General features: G+C 44.2%; 1 protein-coding gene across 2 annotated transcripts in view; it reads right to left on the reverse strand.

Moving 5' to 3' along the window:
- The window catches only part of sema6cb (semaphorin 6Cb), a 180924-nt gene that overhangs the window by 99467 nt on the left and 61054 nt on the right, over window positions 1-20403 (reverse strand). The window contains exons 1-2 of one of the 2 annotated variants that reach the window (XM_069655667.1): window positions 16864-16928; window positions 3353-3533 (exon numbers count right to left, since the gene is read on the reverse strand). The gene's annotated coding sequence lies outside the window, so the exon portion shown is untranslated. Of the gene's footprint in view, window positions 1-3352; window positions 3534-16863; window positions 16929-20403 lie in introns of those variants that run through there. The other variant, XM_069655668.1, reaches the window with a different exon arrangement.

Consider the following 20403-nt stretch of genomic DNA (forward strand, 5'->3'; position numbering starts at 1 on the left):
CCTTGCAAAAAAAGCGACTGTGAGAGCAGCCCTCCTGCAGGCGGCTGCGTGAGATAATTGTGAGCGCAATCATGTTTAAATTGATCCAAAATAAAAATCATTGCTCGAGCATTGATTCTTGTTGCGACAGAAAGCTCCGGCTGCCGTCTTTTCTGTCACCGTGTTGTATGTTCGTTGATGACATCATTATGTTACGTGCTCTGTGCACGTGCTGAAAGCGCGCAGGCGGCCGGGGGAAGCCTCCATGTGGCCATGGGTGAATCGTGTGCGTAATCCTGTTTACATTCATCGAAGATAAAAACCATAAGAGCGAGAGCGTAACTTACATCATTTACATAACTCTTAGGTTTTAATGATCTTAACGTATGAAGCATTTGAAGATTAGCAAGGACATAACATCACAGAGAGCATTACAGACCATTGTAGGCACTGTTCTTCCTAAGCAGATCAAATGATCAAAATGCCATATGAGCGTATCTCAAAGGCTATAAAATGTACAGAGTTCAAATAACGGCTGTGGCTCAGTGGTCGAGTCGGTCGTCTCCGAATTGGAAGGTTGGGGGTTTGAAGGCTGACTGCTACAGTCACATATTGAAGTGTCCTTGGGCCTTTTTTTCCACCTAACTGTAGAGAACATCAAGTCTCCCCTGTGGTTGAATTGATATCATGCCTACTCTTATTGTAGTGGCCAAAACCTGTCATACCGCAGACATCTTGCATCCTTCTTCACGCTTGACTGAAGAGGCGTTGTACAAAAGGTCGCGTTTCTGAGCACACCTGAATGCAGCATCCCCCCCGAAACACGGCAGTGAGGGAGACATGCCCGGACTTGTTTACTGCACCTACTACAGAGACATCAGTGATCGCCGACTCTTTTTATCGTGTGTGCGTCCATGAATATGTAAGTTAGTTTTCACTGATGTTTATGTTACACTCAGTTAGCGTCGGCTTTGGCCGTGAGTGTCTTTTCGGCATGTTTGCTGTTGTTACGTCCGGTAAAATGACGAGAAAGTGAGCTAACTGTTAGCTAGTTGTGAAAGTTGTTCAACTTCTATTCATTGGCTCTTTATTTGTATATTGATTACTTCGCGCAGGCAGTGCGAGCGCACACTCGTGCCGAGTTAATGTCGTAGCATTACGTTAAGCTTTTTTAGGGGATCATCAGCATTTAGGTGGAATTAAAGCGTTGTTTTATCGGCGGAAAAATGACACATCTGCTGATGCCAATGTGTCATTTTCAAGCCATAATCTGCAGATACCGATAGCGTGCCGATAATATCGTGCACCCCGAGCCTTCGCCATCAGAGTGTGAATGGGTGAATGTGACATGTAGTGTAAAAGTGCTTTGAGTGATCGGCGCTATACAAGTACTGTCCATTTACAGTCCAAATGACGAATATTTTGTTCATGTTTCTGCATCCAGAATAGTTTCGAACAACGCCACACAATGACATGACTATAAGAAAAATATCAATGTAGGCTCTGTTTCACGATTATAATTGCAGAGTTTTAAAGCAATAAACTGCTATGAGTCACATCAAGCAGGTTCCAGAGTTTCATTCATTTACTTGTAAAGTTGTGTAAGATAAGACCGAGGTCGGGGTTAACAAAGAGCCTACTGATGTTTTGGTTTCGTGCACAAAGATCCTTTTTGTTTCTGTCCTGCGAAGAATGTGTGGGCCATGAACAAATGTTCATACATCTAAAGTATGCATCAAACTATGCTAACTAACACAGCGGCCGCATTGTCAGCAGAGTGGGTGACAAGATATGAAAGCTATGCCACTCACTCTCTTTCTGCCTCCCTCTCTCGCTCGCTCACATTTTTGGCACGATAATACTTCGATTCAACTCAGCGGTCTGATCATGTTTCACGCCTGTGCGCCCGCATTCACTGCCGTTTTGTCCCATTTCACCCCCCTTTGATGCGTCTTTGTTTCATCAATAATGACAGGCAGAAAGCGGCTGTCCACACCGGGGGCCCTCATGCCACCACGATGCCAGTGGTGCAGTTCAACACCTCGTTCCTATATCCTCAACTGTCTTAACGAACCGTCATGTATTGTTTCCCCCCTGTCAGCAGAGAGAAATGCAAAAGTGGTGGGCTTCCATTCACTTTGACTGACACACAATACTCCACAATGGGCCCCGTGTTGAACATATGCACAGCTAGCCAAAAGAGGGATCACAGCACAATGGTGACGCTTTGAAAGGGGGTATGAATAAAGAGATGGCCCGACGTGAGCATTTGTGCTGTCAAACCGCTGCAAATAAGAGCTCATGGGGACAATGGCCCCGGCCAGCCCTGGTGAAACAATGTGTTTTGCTACATAAAGTACGTCTACTTGGTTATTTGTCTAACTGTGAGAGTGAGGCCGAGCTGTGATTGAAAGCTCTCGAGAGTCTTTCTGCCACTTTGGAAAAACACTTCAGAATCATGACCTGCGCTGGCTTATACAATCAGCTACGGTGTAATAGGGGAACGCTATTAACCTGCAGACAGTTGTCTCTCCATTACTGGGGCCAGTCTGAGCCTCACAGGGTGCGAACCTGAAATTACAGCACATACTATATATATGTCATGATTTGCTGCGTTCATCTCAGCGACACAGTGGTTTGAGGAGCGTCTCCGATGAGTTTGAGGGGGAACAAAACATGGATACACACAGTTAGCCAGGAAGGTGCCAGAGAACTTTACAGCCACACTAAAATCGCCAGTAAATGCATCAAAATCGCTGTAGATCAGTTACTTCAAGCAGGCTTAATAGAGAATTCTCACTTGAATCTGCAGCTCTGCAAATCCTATGTCAGCTCTCCTGTCAGACCTACAAGCTTACTATCAAAGTTCAGGTGATTTTCACCACAGCAGGTGGTGCTGTAAAAAGCCACTGAGCACTATCAGTTGAGCTCTTGACAGCAAAGAGACACGGTTAGAGACTAGCTGAGAGCATAAAGGAGCACTTAGCGGCTCATTGAGTCAGATACTTATCGCAGGAAGTGGTGGAGACCAAAAACAGAGCAAAAAAAGGGTGAATATTTGACTTACATGCATCAGATTGACATAAACACGACACCATCTGAATGCTAAAGTTGCTCTGTTCATGTACAAAAATGCAAGTTAAACATTTAGCACAATGTATTTCTGTTGCTCTTAAGTGGGCAAAAAATACACAGATTTATGGGGCGGTTTATTGTTCAGTGACGGCGAGTTGGCATGGGATTTTTAAGTGAGTAACAGGGCCCCAGTGTTCATGAAAAGGGAAAACAAACAAGATAAAAAGATCAAAGCTTAAAATAGCAGAACTAATGGTGTTAAAGTTGTTTCAATAAAAAAAAAGGTCTCACAACTTACAGACAGATTTTGTGACGTCCAACGATCCAATAATCCACCAATCTTTAGCTCCTCCTACTTCTCACAGGAAGTGACCTTAGAAGGGCAGGTCTAGGAGACGGGGTTGTGGTTGGTGGGGCGTCAGGGGTTGAAACCCCCTCGGGATTCTCCCTCTATGAACGTTCAGTCTTCAACAAACTTCCTGTGAGAGCAAACACAGAAAACAAACATGAGCACGGACAACACGAGAGGAGCAGCTGCGCTGCAAACACATGGCTGAATAACCTCGGGGGGTTCGTCTGTTTTGCCTAAACGGGGCCATTGACCCCCAGAACCCCATGAAGAGGAGCTCTATGTGCGCTTAGTGTAATCTCCTCAGTCACTCTGCTGTCATAACATCACAGCAGCACAAGCAGGGAGGCCGTGACAGAAGCCAGATGTGCTGGTTGTGCTGGGTTATGGGCTCAAACATGGCGGCCATAAGAGAGAGGTTATAGGAAGATGACTGGAAGGGGTTTCCTATCTGGATACATTGATAAACACTATAAACGATGTGTTTGCATTGATATGACAGATACATGTGACTTTGTATGATTAAAGTGAACGTTTGCTGAAACATATACAAACATGATCTCAAAGAAGGCGTTGGCGTCTCTTTGTTCAGACAGCAAACAGACAAGCCATGAGATCTTGATGATTCAGCTTCCATGTAAGCTTCGCCCACACTCATACTGCATACTGACAGTCAGCATGTTACTGCAGACCAGATGCACCATGTGGTTCACATGCCTACACTCATGGTAAACTTCATGGCCCCGTCATCCGAGACTTGTTTTTTGTTACTGACAATATGGGGAACTCCAATATTTCTAAAGCCGGACCGCTGGTTTACATTAGGGATGCATGATGTTGGAGTTTTACCGATATCCGATATGCCGATATTTATATTTATATATATTATTACCGATATATTAGGCAGATGTTTTTTCCACCTAATAGCAGAGAACATCAAGTCTCCCCTGTAGGAGAATTGATATCATGCCTACTCTTATTGTCCTGACCCGCTGGCTGATGCAGAAATAACATAATACAGTGCTTTTAAAACTTTACTGGGCAAAATAAGAAAACTACTTCAACTTAGGTTATGTACAAAATGCCATATTTATCTGCATGTAACATTTTCTTTTCTTTTTTTAGGGAATCATCGAGCATTCAGGCAGAATTGAAGTGCTGTTTTATCGGTGGAAAATATCGCCAGAAAAATGCTGATGCCAGTATGTCATTTTCAAATAATTATCTGCATATACCGATAACGTGCCGATACTATCGTGCATCCCTAGTTTACATATTCTAGGACCTAAAGTCTGGAGTATAATAGTTGGTACAAACACTTTGGAGTAGCCCTGGTAGATTGCATCAGCTGGCAGCCGCAAAACAAGCTGTAATGTAATGTTACGGCGGAGATAAACCTTTCTCTCTTTAAAACCACCAGACTCCATCGACAAGAACAGGAATTTCCCCTCACAGAGATAATGGAACTCAAACCATTTTCTGATCCAAACAAAATAATATATTTAGATCATCAAATTAACATCTTAAACATGCGACAACTATTCAACTTATGTCTTAAACTAACGACTACTAGGTGAATAAGTCGAGGGCAGCCCTATAACTCATCTCACTAACTGTACAGTAATCTGTTAGCCAGCCTCCCCATAAGAAAACCACAATCATTAATGTAGAGAATTCATGACACATGAACTTCCTGTAAATCCATTCTTGCAAGTTCATTAACCCCCAAACACACACACTAAGGATGTTTCTGTTGAACAGAGGTGACTAATGGCATGTTGCCCGTGTATTCCCCGTTACTAAGCTCACCCCCTACAGACCTTTTCCGTTACACACCTCTGCACTCACGGCTCACAAATGAGAAAGGGGGAGGTTGTGACCACAGAGCGATTCCTCACATCCTACTGCCATGGCTTAAGCATGTGCAGCTCACTGACTCACTCGCACAGCAGATGAGCTGCATTGCTTTCCCAATCCCTCCTGAATGAGGCAGCTGACTGCAGCTGCTGTGAGCTCAACACCACCGCCGACTCCCTCCGAGGCCTCATGAAGCCACCGAAGGCCTGTAAACACTTAACAAGCCCAGCCTTCTGCAAATTAAGCAGAGCGGTGTGTGACAGCGTCGGCACGCAGGCTTATGGAACATAACCTGTGTGGTGTAAAGAAGGGGGGAGGGGGGCGGGGCTGAAGTCACAACCGTGGTTAGTTAGTGGAAAGGTCATGGCCGCCGTGCCAAATGACACCAGGTCTTAGTCATGGGAAGTGGCCTGGTGGAGAGAGAGTGATGTCAACACTGAAGTTGCATTTAAAGATTAATAGGCTCCATTACACAAACCTCTGACCACTTACTTCCACCTCCCCACACATTGGTCACATTGTGGACAGACCGCAGCGGTTTCTCATGTCAAAAACCATCAGTTGGCTGGGACACAAGGTCACAATCAATATCACAATATCATCTCTTTTTCAGGCTGTGCCAGACTCAGTGAACTCTGATCTGGCTCTTCAGGGTCTCGATCTTATAAAATGACATTTCACGATTTCTCTAAAAGTTGATGACACTTAACAGCATGTCCTGAAAAAACATCGACACTTGATGTCCAGCATGATTAGCAGCCGCTGGCACAGAGGTCGGATGAATTAGGGTTGAGTGATTCAGTTAGAGAGGACACAGGAGGAGGGACCCGTTTCTGTGTGACGTGGAAGCTAACCATGACCAATGAGGTTGTTTTCTTCAGTTGTTTTTGTTTTCCCCGAGCCTGCACAGAGAAGGTTCCAGTATCGATTTTAGTGACTGAGATCAGCTGGTGGGGCTGTCATCCAGCTCTGTAACTTCAGCTGCTCGGTTATTAGACTGGGTGCTCATATAACGCGTGGGAGACGAGGGGTAATGTTGCTGTGATTGTTTCATTGCCACACCGCAATCATTGTGCCCCGGCGCTTTGTGGCGTCCTATAATTTCTAATCTCATTTTCTGGAAATAGTCCCGCAGAGAGGCCCCCTTATCCTGCCATAATAGTTTTGAGGTGAGCCCCATTAACCAAATGAGCTTTTTCAGAGCACAACAATCCTATTAACACCACTCAAACAATCCCTCATCTGCTTCAAACACACCAAGAACTCCGCTGCAGACCCCACACACCACCAAGACAACATCTTGCTGTTAGGAGTTTTGCATCTGTTTAACCCTCCCCTGAGCAAACTTGGCAAAATCCCTCACTTTCCCAAAATCACCCCGAAGGCCCCTAAACAGATTCATCCGACACAGACATTCCCATCTCCACTCCCACTCCCCTGGATATTTCCCTGTAGGCCTCGCGGTGCTCACTGGGTTGTGGTAGTGATCAATGGCCCCTGGCTGCGGGCGTCAGGGGGGGGCCCTGGGCTCCAGGAATGGAGGTATTAATAATGCAAGGTCCAGGCCTGTCATATCCTCCATTAGCAAAGAGGAGGCGGGAGGCCCAACGGCTGATTGATTACTAATTAGATTAATTGCAGTCTTTTAGAAAAGGAGGAGAATGTAATGGACTGGGGGTGTGACATGTGCGAGGGTAGAGGAGCCAGGCCGGCTGAAAAATATCCACAGAGACTGTTTAAAGAACTTTAGAGATTAGGAATGCATGTTTCCCTCTGAGATGATTCCGAAAAGAACAGCCAGTGCATGTGTAATAAACAAGAATTCAATCAAAGTCCAACTGAATACCTATTACTTGAAAAATGTCAGACAAATTGCTCAGTTCTCTGCAGGCCTCTCTCCACAATGCACCTGCACACAGCAAGGGAAAACAACTGGGCTACACTGACCACAAACACAGAAAGAAACTAGTGTTGTTTAAACATTTCCATATTAGTTTCCTGTTTGCCCTCACTATGAGAAAAACATGACATAATAAAGGCAGCTTCTAACCAGATTTAATGTAATGTGTGTTTGATGAGTGTTGTTTAACACTGAGGTGCGGGAAGGATTGAGTTCCACTTAATTTCCCAGCTGTCCTTTGGAGGTAAAACTAATAAAACACACATCACATCTGTGGCGTACATATCTGAGTCTCAAGGGCTAACATCTAGAGGTGAAGTTAAATTCAGGGCTGCACAAAGATGCTCTTAGAGTGCAGAGATTCAACTGACAAAATGAGATTAAACTAAAGGCTGTCTTGACTGACAAATGAAGCTTTTCAAGGGCAGACTCAGATCCAGTCCGTCTTCTTCAGGATTTGTTTTCTTTGCAACTTTAAATGTTTTTCTTTTAAATACTCATTATGGTTCTTACTCACTCTGGAATATTGGCAGATTAATTTCAGTCTAAATTGATACTTGCCTTTTATTAAAAGTCAATTACTGGCCACTTAGTGTCGGTGTATAACCTCCAACATGATAAATGTGATGCTTTTTGTTTGAGGACAAATTCATTGCCGAATTGATCAGGACTCTTCTCGCAGTCCGACTTAATTTCAATTACCCTCTGTCTCAGTTGACAGTGTTACTCTCTCATGGTCAAAAAGTATTTTTGGCACATTTCCATCCTGAGATTTAAACTATTGGAAAGCACAGCATACTTTATTAGAAGTGACAATGGGCTTCAGACTCCATATCAGTCCAGCCCCGTATCAGCCTCACTGCTGCAGTTATTTCAAGCCAAATAACATTGTCATTCCAAACAAGCGGCGAGGCGGGCATGTATGTATGATATTCTGAGAACGAGACTAATTGGCACATTGGTATGGCCACACTCATTACATACACCCACACTCATCATAAATAGCCTCGCACTTCTGAGTGGATAATTCCTTCCAAATAAGGAGCCGCATTATTCGTCTCAGGCTGCCTCTGCAGCAGGAGACAACCACCAGCCGTGTGCTGCTCCTGCTGGCCCTCGCCCAACCTCGAGGGAGATCAATCCAAGTAAGCGTTGGTGCAATAATCGGTCGCATTCAGCTTCTGGAAATATGTTTCCTTTTCCTATATTTACTCAAAAGCATTCAGTTAAGAATCATGACGTATTGATTTAATGTTTAGATTTTCTCAGCCCCTGCTTGCACTTGGATTTGCTCTGCTTGTGCTCACACTATAAGCTTGCACTGATTTCCTCTGACTGCAGATTTTGTTGTGCAATAACTCCCCTGCATCTTTGGCGCATGTTTTGCTTTACTTTAGAGCGCCAACTTACTCAACAGCTTTCATCCAGAGTTATTGTATACAAGAGTTATTGTATACCAATGAGCATACTTTTTACTGTTACAAATACATATAACAGTGGCCATGATGTAGCAAACAACCCATGCTAATACTTAGATTCACTCTGCTCAAAAAGTATGCTTGCACTCCGATGTATCGTTGGTTGCACATATTTCCAGCCTAACCTGTCGATATCCTCTGACCAATAGGATGCCAGATGTAGTGTTGACCAATGGAATGATGCCCCATTACATAAGCATTTGTTTTAGAGCGTCCTATATGTGCGGTTATTCTTTAACAAGCTTGGTCCACCCTCCACAGCTTCACTATATGAAATCGGCCTCTTCGCTTACAGCCATCTATCGACATGTGGGGGAGCTAGAGGGAAACGAGGGCCTTCTACAAGAAGTCTGAAGAAGAGTTTTGGCCCTATCGCTAAAACGTAAGGGAACAGCTATAGCTCTGCAGTCTGTCACCACAATCCATCTCAAACTCTGACATAATGATGTCATCACTAATGGGCGGTGGACAGCCAATGATGCACTAGCTGCTTTTTTTGGACCTCTTATCTGCTGTCATGAATCATAAGGAGACTGGTCTTTATCAGCACCAGTATGACAGTGAGATGGGTCTTTATGCTTTCTTGTCTCAAATGAGTTCTTGAGGGCCTGTCAGGATGAAGTGGAATATTAGACCTATTAATTATAGCGCTCCTCCATCGTGCTGGAAGGCAGCTCTGAGTCAGTCCCTCATATCTGACAAAGTTCATCTCTGTCTCCACTTCTGTAGTCGAAAGTTTGGTCGGACTTGCCAGCACAGAAATCTGTTGGCACATCATCCCGAGAGACAAAGAAAGCCAACTCATTTAGAAACTGTCAGAAGTAACTGTGGCCTTGCGATGTCTTTACGACTGTGATCACAAAAACAAGAAGGCTGGGGAGAAAGTAAAATAGCAACAACTGTGAGGATCGGGCCAAAAAGTCCTGAAAGTCTCAAAACAAACAGAAGTCGGTTCTTTTGAAAGAACGCAGCACAATGCTCGAAGAAATCTCACTAATCACTTGTATTAAACTCTGCTGATGGCTGATTGTTGACGGAGTTTTTGTGCCTTCAGTCCGTCTTGCTCTCTACCTTTTTTCTTCTACCTCCTCCTCCTCCTCCTCCTCCTCCTCCCAGCCCCTGCGGCTCACTGCAGTGATGACATGCTGTGCTAATTGAAAGCGACCCTGACTCGTCCTTTTTCCAAACCGCTCTGGCTGATGCCCCGTTGTTTTTCCCTCCGCCGGCGGTTGACAACTGGCCTTTCGGCTGAGGCGCTCTGCGGTGTGAACTCTGGCCTCGCTGTGTCGGCCTCGCGCCTCTCTGCAAACACAAGGCCAGGTCCAAAGCCGCGCAGAGTGGGAGGAAACTGCAGACGAGCACCTTTTCTTCCTGCAGTATTGTTCTTTAAGTGTAGCACAAACTGTTCTGGTAAACATCGATCCGATATAAATTCAAGCAGCAGTCAATAGGTTAAAAAACGTTACTCTGGTTAGGTTGCTTCATGCATATTGTTTACACAATAAAGAGAGGTCTACAATTTGAAATTCAATGAAGATGCAAACAATTCAGAGCCATCCTCCCCGAACATGCTCTGCAAACTGCGAAGGACAAAAGCACAGCCTAATAGATGAGCTACAGCGGCAGCACAGACAACATGATTAGATTCTCCTCATACCTAATTCCTTTATCAAAAAGCAGCGATATTCCACTAAAACAAAACGCTTGTACCTGCAGAGTTTCAATAGAGGTGGGCTGCTCTTATCGCCCTCACTGAATAGGACTGGGGCCCATAATGTAATAGCCTAGCAGCGCGCTCATAAATCACCTGAAGAGGCTGCATGCCACATGCACTGACACTCCCAATCTGGCAACTTGTGTCTTTATTAAAGAGCACATTACACTGAAAGGAGCCTTTTTCCCCCACAGTCACCAGGCTATAAAGCAACTCAACATGTATTTATGCAAACATGACGATACAAACACTTTTCACCAAGGTTTCATAAACACACTGTGCGTGTGTGTGTGCATGTGTGTGTGCGTGTGTGTGTGTGAGACAGACAGACAGAGGCTGGTATTGTTTTTACACCTTGTCACCCTCCCGCTTCACAATTACAGCACTCGAGTCCCTCCCACCGCGAGAGACGCATCAATTTAGAAGTATGAATGTCTATTCATATCTGATTTGCTTTAGTGAATATGTGAGGTGTTATTGGGCTATAGTGTACACAACAAAGCGTGCTGCTCCTTTGTGCGTGTTCTGCTTTGTTGGTATGTAATTTTTTTCCCTCCGTGTCCTTCCAGCAGCTTTGACAGCTAAATTGGAAAATGTCAGAAGTAAACGACACGTAAGCTGACAGAGAAATAGCAGTGAAGCGAGATGTGGCATCAGTATGTGTCCTATATGTTTACAGAGAGGTAACATTCAGCCCTTCAGCTTGTTCTTTGCATGATCAGTACAGGAGCTTCTCCACTCTTGAGGATCTCGGCCCTTATCAACACCACGGGAAGTAAAAACCTTTAATAGTTAATAATCTTTTCTCCATGTTCTACACAAGAGAGGCTGAAGAAGGGGATTTAATGTGCTGTATTCCCCCCACAATAACTGCAGAGAAGCCTCTGAGCAAGGCACTGGAGGAGAAGGAAGCCCATGATAAGCTCCCTGCCTTCAATAAAACACTGCACTCTCGTGTGTGTGTCTGCAGAGCCAGCGAACCTAACAGATCGTTAAGGTTAACTACAGAAAGTCTGCAGATCTCAGACAGTATTTGGAAGATGTGTTTTTGTCCTGGTTTAAAGGAGCATTTACCTGCTTAAGTTAGGGACAAAAAACGTGTTGACTTTTTGTTCCACATTGGAATGAAACCTCGGCCTCCTGGGTCCTCAGTGTTCATCTGACATCCCCTCAACAAGACTTCATCACCCTTACTACTCCGTCACCTGCCTTCCTGCAGGCATGCCCACATGTGATGCCTCCCTTCCACACGTATTATAACTCAAAGGTAACCCTGCTTCTTGCTTTTTGTGCTTTGCAAAATAATGACAATGTATATGACGACGTAAAACAACCTTAGAGAAATGTGGTGACATCTTGTCTCCTTAGGTCTTTGAAGTTACCTGAAGTCATCTTTACATATTTCCCCCCCATTAGATGTATTAATGGTTTCTGCAGTCACATTGTCAGTGCAGTATTGCTCAGCTCAGCCTAAAGAACGCTGCTCATCAGCTTCTGCCATGTTTTTGTGCCCTCGGACAAAAGATGTGACTTCCACATGTGATGCACACGAGAGCGGAGCAGGCCTTCTCAAAAGAAACCCAAGATGTCAAATCTGCGCCTTCTCTCTCAGCTACTGACTATTTGTGCCGACTAAATGCAACTAAAAAATTCTGCAGGCTGCCACAGAGCTCCCAACCAAAATCATGCAAATCAGAAAGAGTAAAAAAAAATCAAATCCCTTTCTCCCACTCAGTTCTTGCAAACACAAGACGTACCCCTCGGTAAACACCGGCAGCAGAACACACCGTGCACGGAGTGCTCTGACTGCTGAGAGACGGGAATGTAAACAATTCGCAAACTCTCAGAAAAGAAGTTGTTTCACTCTAGAAATAAAGCGGTGAGGACGGGACTGAACAAAGATGCAAGACAGGGCTGCTCGTCGGAGGTTTTCTCTCCTCCTGTGGATAAATCTGACCAGTGGCTGCAGTCCAACCAGTCTCTGAGGACGGCTGTGATGGAAATTCTCCTCGTTGAAGATAATCTTTTGAAGAACTGTTATGAATCAAGTCTCTTTACTTACATGTGACATGCAGCATAAAGAGAGAAGTGGAAAGTTCTCTGCCTATCACTCAGAATGTTCAGACTTAAATACAATTTCAGGCCCTAACCCCATGACCTCTAAAACACACCTGCCAGCAAAATAAAATAAATTGCCCCCCATATATGTTTCCAAATTTAAGCAAGTTACCTTCAAATGGATCCCTGGGAAATTCCCGCACGGCCCCACAGAGCTACTGATGTAGATCTCTCTGGCTCAAAGCCCCAAATGTGTCCTCCACACCTCGCTTCAGATGTTTTCTTATCAGCTTAAAAAGGCTGCGTGGGATTACATGTTTAAACTCATGTAGGACCACGGGATGGTTCCAAACTGAAAGTTTAAGCACTCAGCTCACACATGATTTACATTTGACGACTCAAGTTGGCATATAGAAAAGATGCCATGACTGTAACTTAGGCCAATTAGCTGCGACAGCTGTGGTGCAGCCAGTGTTGGAGTGGAAGACAACCAGATCCAAAAACAACTTTAAAGCTAAATATTGAGCTTGGTTGGTCCCTGGTTGCTACCGCCAGTCAGTCAAACCTCAGAACCAAATCCAGGATCACTGTGAAGGAAAAAGTCTACAACCGTTCACTGAATCCAAAGTTATAACTTATATTCTTTGTTTTACTCCTTTCCCACTGAAATTAGCGAGTTGATGCAGGTTTTTCAGACCCGGGAAGACCTGCTTATAGATGCTGATTGTCTCTTTCTATTACTCATTCAGTCTGTTAATCAACAAATTAGGAACGATGTTCGAGCGCTGCTCGGACAGGACGGGCGGAGTCACAGAAGTAACAGACGGAGCATAGCATCGTGCTGGAAGGGAGCAGAGATTAGCGTGTCGACCCGGGTTTTGTGTTCCCATCAATGCCGATCAGAGTCGAGGCGATAATTACCCGGGTCTGCTGCAAAGTCGTTTGACCCAGGTCTGAGTGCAGATTGTCCCAATAAGCAAAAACGCTGGGTGTTAGCGGGTGTTACTGGGTTTTTTGACCAGTGGGAATGCGGCTTTAGATTGTGAACACTTTTTAATTTTTAATTTTTTTTTTGCATGTTCATACTGTGATGATGATGGAATTGTGATTTATCGAGTTTATTGTTGTGATTTTTTTATATCGCCGAACAGAGGGCAAACTTTTACTCCACGCTGTGACACAAATGTGCTTCAGACTAAACAGGTGTGCCATCTTTTGTTATCATAGTTCAGCTTACGCCTACGTCACTGCACCAGATTATGTTTGCATCCTTGAGTGCTTTCGATATGATCGCTCACAGACAAAATCAGTTATAAGCAGAATGTTGATCACGTGACCCAGAGCATCACATCCTGTCAAACACTGGTCAGCAGAGGATGAGCGGAGGCAGAGCTGCACACAGTTTGTATGTCGACAACACGGCTCAAACACAGTCTCACAGCGGTGGAGGCTGAGCCCCTGTTTGTTATCTCGTCTGACGTGGAATGTGCGACATGCAGACGCACGGCGAAGGAGAGCGAAGCAGACAGGTAATCCAGGATTACAGCGCCGACATGTCATTTCCATGGACGTGTTATTCCTGCTCAAGCGTCTTTTGTGCGAATCGTAGGGTGCAACCCCATCTGTCTGCTCCAAACTCTCCTCTGGCACCCATCAATGGCGCGCCGTGGACCAGCATAGACGACGAGATAATGAGCTCCCGTTGCCTTGTCAACGCTATCCCTTATTTCCCCCCCGACAGCCACACTCTTAAGCCTGCCTCTGCCAGGTTTTCAGTGTGCAGAGCTCTTCGGTAAACAAGGAATCAAGGTGGCAGATGAGATTTCATATGGTCTTAAAATCCCTCCAACAAGCAGCCACAGATGGACAATCCAGACACAAGTAGTTTGTCAATTGCTGCTGGGTGGGGTAGTTACACTGCTAATGAGGAGCACTCACTTTAACACCAACACCGTGAAAACATGTTTTAAAAGTTAATAACTGGTAGTCACAGTTTGCATAGGATCTTAATGCAGGAGGGTGGTAATAATTATAATGACACATAGTGTATTTTATGTCTCGAGGAACAGACTTGTCCTGTTCTTGACCTGAGCGACTCCAATTAAAGCCTTTTACTGCAATCCTTTATCCAGCCATCCAACTAGGTAATTCAGGGTCTTATGCATATGACAGTAAGCATCTATGAAGAAGTTAGTTTCTTCCGTATTTCTAACGATCGCCATGTAAACTTGTAAACGTCCTGAAAGATGTCTTTGGGTGATTGTGGATATTAAGTTTAGTCTGCAGGTGTTGAGTGTAGAAAGAAGGTGGTTGTTGGCGGTGTTGGGCGTCGAGAGATGGTTGGGGTCGTCTATTTTCGGCTGCAGGAGTTAATTGTTGCCATTAACGATCTATTCTCGGGCACGGCTGGTGACAATCGGCTGCAGGTGCTTATTTAGGGCAGCGAATGTTTAGTTCTATAACGGTACGGCATCAGCTAATGCTGCAGAGCCCTGTGAACAAATAGGACCATCTCAGCTGCCGTTGCTCGTGTATGCTAACTATTCTACTCAAGAGTAAGACGGGTAGAAGCTTTCTGTATCTCAGCGTGCAGAGGTCAATTGAGCTGAATAATTTCAGTAGGCACTGCCTCCTCCTCTGATTCTGAATCAGAAGACTGAAACTAACTCTGCAGGCCATCGCCACGAGCCGAGCCAGAAGGAGGTCGATTAAAACGTGATCTGCCCCGCCTACACGGTCTTCAGAAATGGTCAGCAAACAGCAACACAAGTCGTTTTTTTAGGTTTTGTAGTTATGAATATTTTTTTTTCACTGAGATTTTTGTGGATGTTTAATGAGACTCATCTTTGAAATCATAAAAGCATTTTTACCACTGCGAGTTGCATTCCCACAGGCTCCGGTGCTTAAAAGGCTTAAATAAAGTGATATTTGATTCTTAAGGAGTGTTTTTCATTTTGATTGCTTTTCTCAAAATGCTCTTAAATGTGCTTTCAGGCGGGCTGCGTCATCTGTTGGGAAATCACAGACTCTCATCTTAAATGGCTGTCAAAGTAACGTAATGGACATCGCCAGGACAGAAAAGGCCAAATGGAACGGTTTTAATACATTTCCAATCTTTTTTATGCTTTCCTCATTTTCTGTTTAGTACATGGTTCAATTCCTTTGAAAGATTTTCCCCATTCTATTCCCTGCTTTTCCCCCTTCCTCCTTTCTTCCTCCTGTCCTTTTAGAGTATAGAGTCTGTGCTCATTTATGTGACAAATGTGCCGCCATTCTGGCCACGGCTCGATCACAAAAAGGAGATTTCCATCTGAAAAGAGCAGCCCGGTTGAATTAAGGTCAAGAAGAATCCATAAGCGTAAGAAAAGAGACGAGTCCAATATGGGATCAGGGTTTATGGCTACTTAAACAGGCAGTGGGGGCCTTCTGTATAAATGACTCCCTCTGTAATGGCCTCAGGGTCAAATCTTTGGACTTTTTAAAAACTATTATAAAAACTAATTATTTTTTGTTTCACCGTGTGTTGGGACCTAATCTGTCTAAAATCTCTTTCTCAATTCTGCCAACTTAAAATAAGATATATCTAAGTGATGTCCCAAGACCACATGCTCAACGTCTGACATGAGATTTTATCACCGTTAAATTCGGAATATAAGGTGCAGTCTGTTTTTGGGGGGTATCGCAGAGGGAAGGTTTTCTAAAGCTAATTATTAATAGAAACGTGTGTTTTTATACTATTTCAATTCATTTTCATTTGAAAACACAAACAAATCACAGCCGAACATTTGTTTTCACCATGTCCAGTTTGCAGTCCTGCTAGCTACCGCTGCGGTAGTTGAGCTCAGCCTAGGGTAAAGTTGATTGTTGTGAGGATGGAGGCTGTCAAGGCTGTCGTGTCACGATAACATACCTCTCTCTACATGTTATACTGGTATGTGTGTCGCTCCAGGACGCAGCCCACTTGTTGACAAAATAAATGTTTAAAGTGCGAGTTTCACGTTACGTCCTAATGCTTCATGGTTTTGATGATGGGTGACAGTTATTCTTTTGTTATCCTTTTTTACTTACACTTTTAGCTTAATAAGTATTTATTATGATTACAATTAAATTGAAGCTAAATGTGTATATTGTACATGCCTTTAACTCTGCATTAAACCTATCAAACCGTTTGCTCTCTCCATGTTTCTGCGCCTCATTCAGGGTCACAGCTAAAAGAAGGACAATCTAGATTTATACTACCAAGGTAGGAGGAAAAACAGGACCTTGAGAATACCCACAATCCCTTTTTCCTTTTTGTTTCTGCTGGTTTCTACAGTGTAATTGAGTTTCTCTTAAAATCCTCTACGGAGAGTTAAAAGCCTGCGACTTCAGCTAATGTCGAAGGTTAAATCGTTCGTCAGCTCATACAGACCTACAGACAAAGAAAAGACAGAAATGATGAAAAATTACTTACTCAGTGGATCTTTCAGCGTCCAACGCTTTAGTTTAATCACACATGAAAGGCCAAAAGTATTTTGTATTAAAGGTTTGTCTGTGTGACGCCGTTCTCCTTCTGATTTAAAGCGCCTCACTCTGTCACTCGTCTCAAACGTGGTCTGAGGAAGAGTCGGGCCACATTCCTTCTGTTATCTACATCTGCATTACGACTCTTCCTGTAGAGTGGCATTCTCTTCCCACCTGTCTGTCACCGTGGTGTGTAACACAAGAGTGTTAAATTCCAACACACAGACACAAACATGAAACCACAATGAGGCAACTACTCTCAACTCAAACATCAGACACTTCAGTATGTTTTGTTTACCGCTCGCTATAATCACGCTCTGAAATGACGCCAATTTCCTCCTCGTCTCCAGCAGAAAACGTCCCCGTCCGAGCCCATTCCAGACTCCCATCTCTTTTACCAGCATTTAAGAGCAGCGTTTTGTTGTGCCTTTAATCTTCAAACAAGCGTTGCCTATGTTACTCAAACAGACCATTTAACAGTCAGGTTTCACTCTCAATATTTACATTGCATCATTCCACGTGCTTTTTCACTCTAACGTCTTTTCTGAAGACAAGTTGTTGAATCGGACGAGATTCCCTGCAAACATCTCGGTTTATTCAGTGCTGTTTTACAGTAACTGTAGAAGAAGAGTTCAGGCAAAACAAAGCAACGTTAATGTTTCTCTCCCTCTGCCTCCCTCCCGACTGACTCTTTATTCTGTTTGAGCAAAAAAAAAAGGATATTTTCTTTACAAAAGCAGCTGCTAAAACAAAGACACTCAAAGAAAAACACACTTGTGTTAAAAGTCTACCAAGCATATTTTGGTCTCTGTGGAGCTCAGGCGAATGCAGGAAAGCTAACCTTTCACCTGGTTTAAAAAGAGAAAAGGCTCAAAAGACGTTCTGCTTTTTCCGTGCAGAGAACATTTGATTCCAAACCAAATGTATTCCAAACTGGCGTGTGTCCAGCAGCTGCTCTCAAAGACTGCGTTATTATATAAAGGAGAACATGTTCAAAATCTGACTGCAACAACTTTGGCTTCCCACACACTTTAATCTAGCAAATGTTCATGTGAGGAGATTTATGCCAGAGAACATCTGCTTTACTTTGTGCAGAAATCTGAATCATGACATCAGTGTTGACAAACTGTACACACTGGGTGGAAAATACATAATGCCAATCAAAGCGCTTATTTCTACTCCTACGTATGCCTTTCCAACCATGAGTCACAGCACTTAAAGGATTTCACTATGTTTAAACATAGCCTCTATGTAAACATATTTACAGGTCTAAATAAGTACTAAAAGTTTCTGAATAGCTCGAGTAGACTGCTTCAGCTGGCAGCCGTGAGACGGGCTGCAACATGAATCTGTGGGGGAAATGCATCCGATCAAAGTATGCACACTAAACATGCTAATGCCAATGGCGAGTTTAGACTGCTATTCTTAAGTCCTTTTTACACTGCAGTTCCGCCTCAGCACCGTAACGAAGCTCCGCCATCATGCAGCCATTGCCATTTTAAATTGGACCGAGCAATGTCGCCGTTAAGCCGTCCCAGTGTGTGCGCGTGCTTCAGATACACACACACCTGGCGCTGTTCCGCTGTTAACACTCACGCTGTTCCGCCTTTGTTCCGCCTCTCTTACTGCCTTTGATGCCGGCTCAGAGGCGGAACAACTTCGCCCCACCCTACCGCCTCCGTGCGTTTTATATAGAAGACGAAACGTAACAGAGGCGTAATAATCCCGCCTTGAACTGGTGGTGTATGAGGGGCTTAAGTTTCTGACAGTGTTATGGAAATGATCCATACAAAGACAGACCTTTTTGATTAGGTAACATCGATAACGTCATTACATTGCTCTGTTCAAAGCCACCAGACTCCATTGACAAAAACAGAAATTTTAGCTTTCAGAACATGGGAGTTGCTGGCTAACTTCTGCCTCGTTTGGTTAGTCTGCTGGTGTTATTGGATAACTTTATAATTCAATATGCTTAGTTCTGGTCCAACACGGTATTTGTAGAACACGCAATAACTTACGGATTGAGGCAGAAGTAGAGAAGGAACTGTTTTTATCAATGGAGTCTGGTGGCTATAAAAAGATAGATGTAATGGCTGTTTTGGGTTTGAAAAAAGCATCTTAGTCTTAAACAAAACATATTTCTCTGTAGGGATCCTTAATGTTGCTCAATAACAACCTGAGCCTGTCAGTGGTCCACAAACTACCGGAGCAATCCCAAAACGTTCTGTACCTCTTCGGCACGTAGACCCCAAAATATGCAAAAATAGCTCCCAGGTGAAATAACATGAAATGACCCTTTAAAAAAAAGACAGCCTGACTAATTCATGTGTCTATTGAGGGCTTGATCATTAATGACTGGGGCTCGGCCCTGTGTCAACATGCTGGCTATAATAGCAGTGAAGGCTAGCAGGGACATGAGGTGAAGCTAACACCCACCGCCCCGCCGTGGCCTGGCACTGGCCCGTGCTTTGGAAGAGAGACTCATGGAAATCAGTGGGGCTTGGCCAAGCTTCACTCCTGCCTCAGCCTGCTAATGGCTTTCCAACTTTGGGGCTGCCATTTGTCAGCTTGACTGATGTTCGTGCCATGAGGATCAATCTCTTTCCATCATCCATCTCTTCACCATCAGAGGAAAAGTACAGCGCTGCTGCGTGCTGGGCAAGAGAGGCGTGGATGTGTATTTCCCAGAATCAAACTCCAAGAATAAAAAACACTTAAGCTCAGGTAGGAGAGGACGTGTACTGACTATTGTGAGCATAAAGGAGCTGGACTGAAGTGAACAAATACAAGAACGTACTCTCATTCGGAGTATCAGACACGTCCAAAAACCACAAACAGCAAGACGAGCTGTTGAGATAGGCTCTTCCTATTCCTGGAACATTTTCCGTCGCCCATGATAAAACAAGAGATTCTATTTGAGGTCTTTCAAACAGGAAACATTACGTTCCCGGAGAAAAGAGAGAAAGTATTCTGCCTACGAGAGAGAGAATGAGGTGTGGTGAGTAAGCATGAAGCAGGAGGGGGAGGCAAAGTGGAGATAGAAGTACGAATAAAACAGTTAGGGAGCAACGGTGTGAAGGGAATAGCTGAAAGAGGTTGCAGGCTGCAGGTGAGCCCTGTGGTGGGTCATTTCACAGCCCTGCAGACTGACTAACACTGACAGGTCAGCTGGAAGACTCGCTGCCAAGAGAAACCCTCAACGGAAAGAAACAGGGCACACACTCACACACATGAAAACAGCACAAACAAACACACACACACACACTTCTGCCTCCTCCAAAAAATAATTTCCTTTTTAATCTGCCGCACAATAACCAAGCCACTGTTTATTGACCTTTACCATGATGCTTTTCACCAGGCAATCACTCCTTTGGCTCGAGGCGCAGACATCGAGCTCGGCTGCTCGGCTCGCTGCGATTAATCCTCCGTCGTACAGCTGCCTCTCTTACGCTCACAGCTCAGGATGTTTATGAGGATGTGCGGCTGGTGC

This window comes from Semicossyphus pulcher, unplaced genomic scaffold (genome assembly GCF_022749685.1).
Source record: "Semicossyphus pulcher isolate SPU_LCO1_2020_fin unplaced genomic scaffold, fSemPul1.0.p SCAF_9, whole genome shotgun sequence".
Lineage (NCBI taxonomy): Eukaryota > Metazoa > Chordata > Actinopteri > Labriformes > Labridae > Semicossyphus > Semicossyphus pulcher.